Raw genomic sequence first — 9600 nt, forward strand, 5'->3', positions numbered from 1 at the left:
ACCAGATTGGATGGCCATGCTGTCCATCAAAGTAATGACAGCTTCAGCACGCCCCTGTACCAGATTGGATGGCCAAGCTGTCAGTAACTGCATCCGAGACACCCTGACGGTTGGAACCGTGACAGTATCATTTTTGGAGGTGTGGTGTAGTGACCACTATGTCCGCTAGGGGGCGCTGTGTGGGTGTCCCAGGAAGGGCCTACAGGCATATCCATTGTGGTAATGGGTATAGGATGCTGAATAACCGTTATGTATCCCCAGACCATAGGTGGCCTTATGATGGAAGCTTGAATATGTGTATTGATCAGCAGAGGTACTGCTGACATTTCCGTTACAATGTGTCAGGGAAGCCTGTGTGTGGCTGTGTGTGTAATAGGACCTTTAGTGAGGTCATAGCCATGTGATCACCTGTGGGTGTGGTTATAGACCATTTAAGGTACCTGAGGTCTGGTCACAAGAGAGAGCGCATGGATCTGACTGAGCCATGTGGAAGGTCCCGGCAGGCCTATGTGGAGGAAGGTGTGCTACCTTCCTGAAGACCATGTGCTGAGGCTGCTGTCCCAGTGAGGCCTGTGTATATTGGCTGTATGCAAGGAGGGATAAGCCTCCTGTGTTTTGCTGAGGCTCCAGGACTGAGCCTGAAATCATGGACACTTATGCTTTCTTTCGCTTGATCTAAAGGCTATTCCTTATGTTATGTGCTGGTTTATGGGTTATGGAGCAATAAACCCTGAGAACTTTTAAAAGAAATGTGGCTCCTGATTGATTCCTGTGGCTCCAGAGCGCGTTGAATCCCTACAATTGGTGACAGACTGCGGGCAGCGGTTCCAAAAAGCACATGTTGCCGTACTGGCGGCTCTGAGCCAGGAGAGCAGACGGCCGTGGAAAATCGTGAGTAATACTGACCGAGGTCAGTGAGAAAGAGACTGTGAATTGTGCTAGGGTGCCTCTGCAGATAAGAGTACCCGAGGACCTGTGTGGCCGACACAGGCAATGGACTGGTGTTCGTGTGGTACTGACCTGGGTCAGTGAATAAAACGGTGTACCTGGAGGGTTCAGTGAGCAAGGTCCTGGAGGGTCAGTGTTGGGAGGTTCTAGGAGAAGAATCGTCTCCCTGGAGCACGTGGTATGACCTTGGACCTGTTGAGGCCTGAGTGTTGGGCAGTCTCAAGCGGAGACGGATGTCCTGAATAGCACCCTCTGAGCCCCTGGACCTGGTGAGGCCGGTGTGTTGGGAAACCCTGGGAGGAGGGCCGCTCCCTGAATAGCACCCAGTGCTCCCTGAATAGCACCCGGTGCACCCTGTGTGTTGGACGGTCTCTGGCGGAGACGGAACGTCCTGAATAGCACACAGACAGGACACGTGAGTTTTTTTGTATGGTGGTTTTTTTTTCTTCTTTTCTCAACTCAGCCTGCGGTGGCTCAGTGGGAGGCAAGTAGATGACAAGCGGCTTCCTATAACTCGGCGGGGTTACGAAGGGGACAAGCGGCTTCTGTGGATCGGCGGGTCCACGAAGATGGCGTAGCAGGAGCTGCAGTGACACCAGCAGCTGCATGTGAGTGACAGCCAGAGGTGTCGGTGATTTGTGACAGCAGGAGCTGTGTCAGCGCCAGGAGGAACTGGTGTGGTGTCGTGCTTAAATGGCCACTACCAGCCCAAAAAAACAAACTGTACTGTGTGAACTGTGGCATAAGAAGTTCTGCAGAACAGGCATGGGGAAATCCCAAAAGGGGGCGGTGGCCCAAATCGGAGTGGTAGCCCAAAAGGGGGTGGAGTCCCAAAAGGGAGCGGTGACCCAAATCGGGGTGGTAGCCCAAAAGGGGGTGGAGTCCCAAAAGGGGGCAGTGACCCAAATTGGGGTGGTAACCCAAAAAGGGGTGGAGTCCCAGTGGGAGGTGGAGTCCAAAAAGGGGATAGTGGCCCAAAAGGGAGGAGCATCCCAGGGTGAAAGGGGTGGTACAGATGAACTGTTGCCAGGGGCAAATGTCCTATGTCTGTCCAATCTGCCTGGTGAACTACCCAGCCAGCACAATGCTACGGGGGTGTGGCCTCCAGGTAAATAACGAAGACGTGGTTGGTCTGGACGACCCTGAGAGCCCGGTGACTCTACTGAGGCTTGCTCCTGAGATACCCGGCAGAAAGGTTGGGATCACGTGCAACCACGGGGGCACTATGGATTGTCCAGTGGCCAGGGTAGTCTTTGAGACAGGCTGGGACATTGCGGGACAGGATGTCGCGATAGTCCCGAATCTGTCGTGTGCAGTGGTTATAGGCCGGGACTGTAGACTGTTCTCTGGTTTGTGGGAGAGGGGAGTTCCTCTACAGCAGGGGGGTGGAGACCTTTCTACTGGTGGGCTAGCAGATACTGAGACGGTGACGCCTCCTAAAGTGGACAGGTCAGAGGTAGAAGTGACCGTGGGAGACGGGGGACCTCCAGAAAAAGGGTCCGACACCTGTGTGAATGGGGGCTTGCTGTTCTTGGATGACAGGAGGAGTAGTGACTCTAATTTGACCGCTATCACCCGACAGCTAGAGGGTCAAGTTGACAACCTGACTAAGGAAGTATACATGTGGAAAGAGCAAGTTGACAGTTGTCACCAGGTAGAAGCGCACCTACGAGACTTGGAGCAAAGGTGCGAAGAGATGTGTCAACAGCTGGCGAGGGAGTGTCTGAAGGTGGCGAGTATGGAAGTCGCCAACTCCGCGCAGGTGGAGCGGCTGCGCCACCTAGAGTCCGAGCTCACAGCAGTCAAGGCCCTGAGACAGTGAAAAATGAGGATGAATGACCTCATGGAGATCAACATCCAACACTGCGGAGACACCATCACATGTTTCTCAACGCAGTGATTCTAGAGCAATGCCCCCATCCCTTATGGGAAATATGTAAAAACATGCAAAACACAAGCCGCGGAGACACCATCACATGTTTCTCAATGCAAGCAATGCCTAGCCAGGTCTTTCCCCCGGGAAGGAACAACCATGGGAAGGGCAGTCTCCAATGGAGGAAACCACCTATGCCAAAACATGGTATCCATCCACAGACAGCTGTTTTGGGATATTGCCCCTCATCAGTGTGGAGTAGGAAACTGGCTAGTAGGAGCAATGCCTAGTATCAGACTGTGAAAAATGAGGATGAATGACCTCATGGAGATCAACATTCAACACTGCGGAGACACCATCACATGTTTCTCAACACAGTGATTTTAGAGCAATGCCCCATCACTTATGGGAAATCTGTAAAAACATGCAAAACACAAGCCGCGGAGACTCCATCACATGTTTCTCAACGCAAGAAATGACTAGCCAGGTCTTTCCCCGGGAAGGAACAACCACGGGAAGGGCAGTCTCCAACGAAGGAAACCACCTATGACAAAACATGGTATCCATCCACAGACATCAGTTTCGGGTTATTGCCCCTCATCAGTGTGGAGTAGGAAACTGGCTAATAGGAGCAATGCCTAGTATCAGACTGGCCCTGAGACAAACGGCAGAGCGCAGAGTGGATGAGCTGGAGAGAGAGGTCTTGGAGCTCAGAGGTCACCTGACAACGTGGCAAGGTGGGAATGAGACCCTCAGCGAAGATGTGAGAGTGCTCAAAGAAATGGTAGGAGGTCTTCTGCGGGAGAAGAAGTTGTTGGGCGAAGACTTACAGCTGCCGTGCCTGACTGATAGCAAGGCAGAACTGCCAAAGCCCATCTTGGCAAGGGGTCTCAAAGAGGTCGAACGCACTTTATTATTTATTTTTATTTAGTGCGTTCCGCCGTTCCTAACAATTTGTCGTTCGCTAGGGGGACTTGTCAGGAAGTCACAAAAACAATGAAATTTAGGATGGCAAAGTTTGACCAGCTTAGAGATGCCCTTAATCTGGTTGACTGGGACAATGTCCTCAGAAACAAGAATAAAAATAATAAATTGGAAATGTTTAAGAATATCCTAAATAGGCACTGTAAGCGGTTTATACCTTGTGGGAATAAAAGGACAAGAAATAGGAAAAACCCAATGTGGCTAAACAAAGAAGTAAGAGGGGTAATTAACAGTAAAAACAAAGCATTTAAACTACTAAAGCAGGATGGCACCGCTGAAGCTCAAAAAAATTATAGAGAGAAAAATACTTTATCTAAAAAACTAATTAAAACTGCCAAAAAGGAAACAGAGAAGCACATTGCTAAGGAGAGTAAAAATAATCCCAAACTGTTCTTCAACTATATCAATAGTAAAAGAATCAAAAGTGAAAGTGTAGGCCCCTTAAGAAATTGTGAGGAAAGAATGGTTCTAGATGATGAGGAAAAAGCTAATATACCTTCTTCTCCAAGGTATTCACGGTGGAAAATGAAATGCTAGGTGAATTGCCAAGAGACAAAGAAAACCCTATATTAAGTGTCACCAGTATAGCCCAAGAAGAGGTGCAAAACTGGCTAAATAAGATTAAAATAGAAAAATCTCCGGGTCCAGATGGCATACACCCATGAGTACTGAGAGAACTAAATAATGTAATAGACAAACCATTATTTCTTATATTTAGGGACTGTATAGCGGCGGGGTCTGTTCCACAGGACTGGCGCATAGCAAATGTGGTACCAACATTCAAAAAGGGCTCTAAAAGTGAACCTGGAAATTATAGGCCAGTAAGTCTAACCTCAAGTGTTGTTAAAATATTTGAAAGGTTTCTGAGGGAAGTTATTCTGGATTAACTCAATGAGAATAACTGTTTAGCTCCATATCAGCATGGGTTCATGAGGAATCACTCCTATCTGATCAGTTTTTATGAATAGGTAATGTCACGATCCCTAGAGTGGACCCTCTGGGCCATGATACCAACTCACCCTGAGTGAACTGGCCTAGTGAGACCACCCCTATACAGGGAGCATTGGGGGCAGACTCAGGGGGGTAGAGTACCACGACTGCAGGTACCAGGAGGCTGGCTCGTAGGAGATGGAGGAAGCTATGAGAAACCGGGAGGGCGGACAAGGGACACCGAGGAATGGAGGCATAGGAGACGGGATCGGATCCGAGACCGCCGGAGCCCAGGAGAGGGCAGGCACTGTAAGAAAGGAATCAGGTCAGAGCCGAGAACTCTCAGAAAGGCACACGAGAAACAGGAGTTAGCAAAGTGCGTGCTGGGAAGCACACTGGGAAGCACATGGTAATCAGGAGTCAGCAGAGCGTGCACTGGGAAGTGTGGCGCCCCTGAGGCTCAGTCGCCACAGAGGTACTGCACCTTCTCCTAAGGTGTAGTGCCCCACCATCTAGGTAAGTTGGGAACTCCTTTCCACACTCCAACACCTGCACCCACACACAGGATAGTTCAGCAATGGACCACATTGCGGCTTCATGCTTAGAGGGCAGCAGAGCACCTTTCGTGGGTCCTTGCTTCGTAACACGAGATGTGCTGGGATGTGGGTGGAGTTAGATATAAAAGAGTGGGAAAATTTAGAATTACAGGGCAGTCTGGAGGTCAGTCAGTCAGGAGAGTCTGAGGATGGATCCCTGGAAGAAGGGATGGAGGAAGGAGTGCTGCAGCTGCCTCAGTGACCTGAGCCAGCTGGCACGGCAAAGGAACAGAAGGAGAAAGACGTAGAACTGCAACCTTATCTTCCATAAGAGAGAGAAGGAACAGCACGGAACGAAGGAGTAAGAGAACAGAGAGGAGTTGTGGGTTGGAAGAGGAACCCTGCCTATAGGTTCTCAGCGCAAGGCCGGGGCCCGGTCCTCGAGGTTGTATGGACACTTACGGTTCTTCAGCAGACAACGGTCGAGTAGTCGGATGTAAATGCATTACTCCCATCCAAGACTTGGGGCACAACAGCATCTGTATTGGGAGCCGGGACTCAGGATAAAGGGAGTCCCCGAAGTAGGCTACAGCTGTCTGCCGTACAAGGAAGAGTTGTTAGGAACATCTGACAGGAGGAACTTCAGAGTACCACGGTACTGGAGCTCTTCACACTAAAAGGCGCAATAGAGGAGTCGTTCAGGAAAGGTACATGGTGGCGGAGTATTGGAGAGGAGAACCCTGATTTGCCCGGGAGGTTGATTGAGTCTCTGCCCAGGAGGATACAGCACGGAGGCAGGCACCATTGTGTACCATGAACTGTGAGTAAAGCTTTGGAACTACAAGCCCTGGTATCTTCCAATCATTGTGCGCCCACACCGTCAGCACCGCTACATCTGGCTATCATCCTTTACACTACCTGCGCCTATACACTGCCCTGGGGCTACAGCTTCACCTGTGGGGAGCTATACCATCTATGCTGCAACACGCCATCAGCCTCAGAGGACCTGCATGCAGCGTTGTCTTAACATCTTGCTTGCCAAACACCACAGGTGGCGTCACAAACTATTACATAAACTATATCTCAAACCACCATTGATTTGGGCGCCCAGGGCCACGGACCGGGTCACTGCTGCTGTGACACATCCCACTGACACCGGCCCGGTACCGAGTACCCCACAGCCCTGGGACGGGGTGACCCAGAAGCATAGTGGGATCAGGGGTGAGCAGAGTGCACACTGGGAAGCACACTGGGATCAGGAGTGAGCAGAGCGAGGACTGCGAAGCACACTGGGAAGCACACGGGGATCAGGAGTGAGCAGAGCATGCACAGGGACGCACACGGGGATCAGGAGTAAGCAGAGCATGCACTGGGAAGCACACCGGGACCTGAATAATAGAAAAGCACCCATACTGGAACCTAGACTGGCCCCAGGACAGATACTAGCGCAATAATCAGGGGCTTCCTCTAGTAGGAAGTGGCCTGATATACCTTACAGTTCTCTATATAAAGGGTAAAAAAAGCAAGTTTGCTACCCTTGTAAGAATTGTTTTCACATATGTAAGGTATATAGTGTGCGTTGGCAGTACCTTCAATTGTCTTTGTGGTGAAAGCCTCAGACTGTAGAACAACCCACAAGAAAGAGAACTGAAACCAGATTTTGAAAATAATAGGAGAGAAAACATTACAAAGCCAATTGGCCACCAAAATCCACAAGGCGACTACAACAACATGAACTACGAGGCAGGAGGACCATCAGAATTTAAACATCAAGTATCAGGCCACTGAAGGTGCCACATTTCATGTCCCTTACATAAAGGAATATATACTTAGCAAATAAGGTCATGAACAAATGTTACAGAACTAACTGTCCACTGAGTACAATGTTTTAGTTACAATTGTGGCCACAAGTATTGACACGCCTGCAATTCTGTCAGATAATACTCAGTTTCTTCATGAAAATGACTGCAAACACAAATTCTTTGTTATTGTTATCTTCATTTAATTTGTCTTAAATGAAAAGACACAAAAAGAATTGTCCTAAAGCCAAATTGGATATAATTCCACACCAAACATAAAAAAGAGGGTGGACAAAAGTATTGGCACTGTTCAAAAAATCATGTGATGCTTCTCTAACTTGTGTAATTAACAGCACCTGTAACTTACCTGTGTCACCTAACAGGTGTTGGCAATAACTAAATCACACTTGCAGCCAGTTGACATGGATTAAATTTGACTCAACCTCTGTCCTGTGTCCTTGTGTGTACCACATTGAGCATGGAGAAAAGAAAGAAGACCAAAGAACTGTCTGAGGACTTGAGAAACCAAATTGTGAGGAAGCATGAGCAATCTCAAGGCTACAAGTCCATCTCCAAAGACCTGAATGTTCCTGTGTCTACCGTGCGCAGTGTCATCAAGAAGTTTAAAGCCCATGGCACTGTGGCTAACCTCCCTAGATGTGGACGGAAAAGAAAAATTGACCAGAGATTTAAACGCAAGATTGTGCGGATGTTGGATAAAGAACCTCGACTAACATCCAAACAAGTTCAAGCTGCCCTGCAGTCCGAGGGTACAACAGTGTCAACCCGTACTATCCGTCGGCGTCTGAATGAAAAGGGACTGTATGGTAGGAGACCCAGGAAGACCCCACTTCTTACCCCGAGACATAAAAAAGCCTAAAATGTTTTGGAAGAATGTTCTCTGGTCAGATGAGACAAAAGTAGAGCTTTTTGGGCAAAGGCATCAACATAGAATTTACATGAGAAAAAAAGAGACATTCAAAGAAAAAAACACGGTCCCTACAGTCAAACTTGGCGGAGGTTCCCTGATGTTTTGGGCTTGCTTTGCTGCCTCTGGCACTGGACTGCTTGACCGTGTGCATGGCATTATGAAGACCTGAATCCCATAGAACACCTGTGGAGAGATCTAAAAACGGCAGTTTGGAGAAGGCACACTTCAAATATCAGGGACCTGGAGCAGTTTGCCAAGGAAGAATGGTCTAAAATTCCAGCAGAGCATTGTAAGAAACTCATTGATGGTTACCGGAAGTGGTTGGTCGCAGTTATTTTGGCTAAAGGTTGTGCAATACTTTTGTCTGGCCCATTTTTGGAGTTTTGTGTGAAATGATCAATGTTTTGCTTTTTACTTCATTCTCTTTTGTGTTTTTTCATTTAAGACATATTAAATGAAGATAATAATACCAAACAATTTGTGTTTGCAATCATTTTCAGGAAGAAACTGAGTATTATCTGACAGAATTGCAGGGGTGTCAATACTTTTGGCCACAACTGTATCTTAAACGACACTTTTAAGGTCATGTATATTGGCTTTGTTGTAATATTCCACTTGACGAATGTTTGTTATAGATTGAATCAGCCTTTTTTACCAGCTTGTGGGAATCTTAAGAGCCCATGAAAATGAGCACCTGCATTGTTATCAGTTTTCTGTAACTTTCTGGAGGAAAAAATGATTATCGTAGTAAATAATCCGACCATAAAAGAGAATTGTTACTAAATAACTCCATGTTTATGAGACCAAAGCATTTGGCTCACACCCAGGGAAATTCCATCAATAGTAACTGACATATGGCTGGTTCTATATTTCCATCATTCATTACTGATTAAACCAACCCTATGATCATGGTGTTGAATAATTCACCCTATGACATAATAAATGAGTGATCGGGAACACAAACAATATTGGCAACAAGCAGAACTATTTTCTGCAGTGAGAAGTATTCCAATCTTTGCAGATAATTTGCAGCGCATGGATAAAAATGTTGGGCAGATAAGAGAAAATTGACATACAGAATACCGTAGACTTCTGAGCAAAGCTCTAGGAGCAGAGCCAAAAACTACAGATAGGTCATATTGCATGGTTTGCTTAGGTGGGACCATCCATTTTTAAATTTCCACCGTTTTACAGATATCACCCCCTAATGATGACCTTCTGAGCTCTTTTAACAGTCCATTGTCACTGCATCCGTCCTCCATAAGCTCTTTTGTGGTCATGAGCATATTCAGATTCACCCAGTGACCCTGTCTAATAAAACATCTGACAGGAGCTGGCTTATAACACAGTTCAGCTATGTTATGTCATAAATTCAAATATCCAACTGATACCAGCTGCACTTTCACCTAATGACTTTGTATTTGCGAAAAACAGATGCATTTATAACCCTTTCTAAAAAAAAAAGAAAAAAACCCCAGACGCCCCCATGGCATCCTCATCACACTGACAGCCAGCTAGTAGCACAACTTTGCTATGCATGCAGGGGAAAGAACGATCATGCTCTTAAAGGGAACCTGTCATGGTGGACAACACTAGCAA

Source organism: Dendrobates tinctorius, unplaced genomic scaffold, assembly GCF_039654945.1.
Source record: "Dendrobates tinctorius isolate UK_male_01 unplaced genomic scaffold, ASM3965494v1 ptg000107l, whole genome shotgun sequence".
Classification (NCBI taxonomy): domain Eukaryota; kingdom Metazoa; phylum Chordata; class Amphibia; order Anura; family Dendrobatidae; genus Dendrobates; species Dendrobates tinctorius.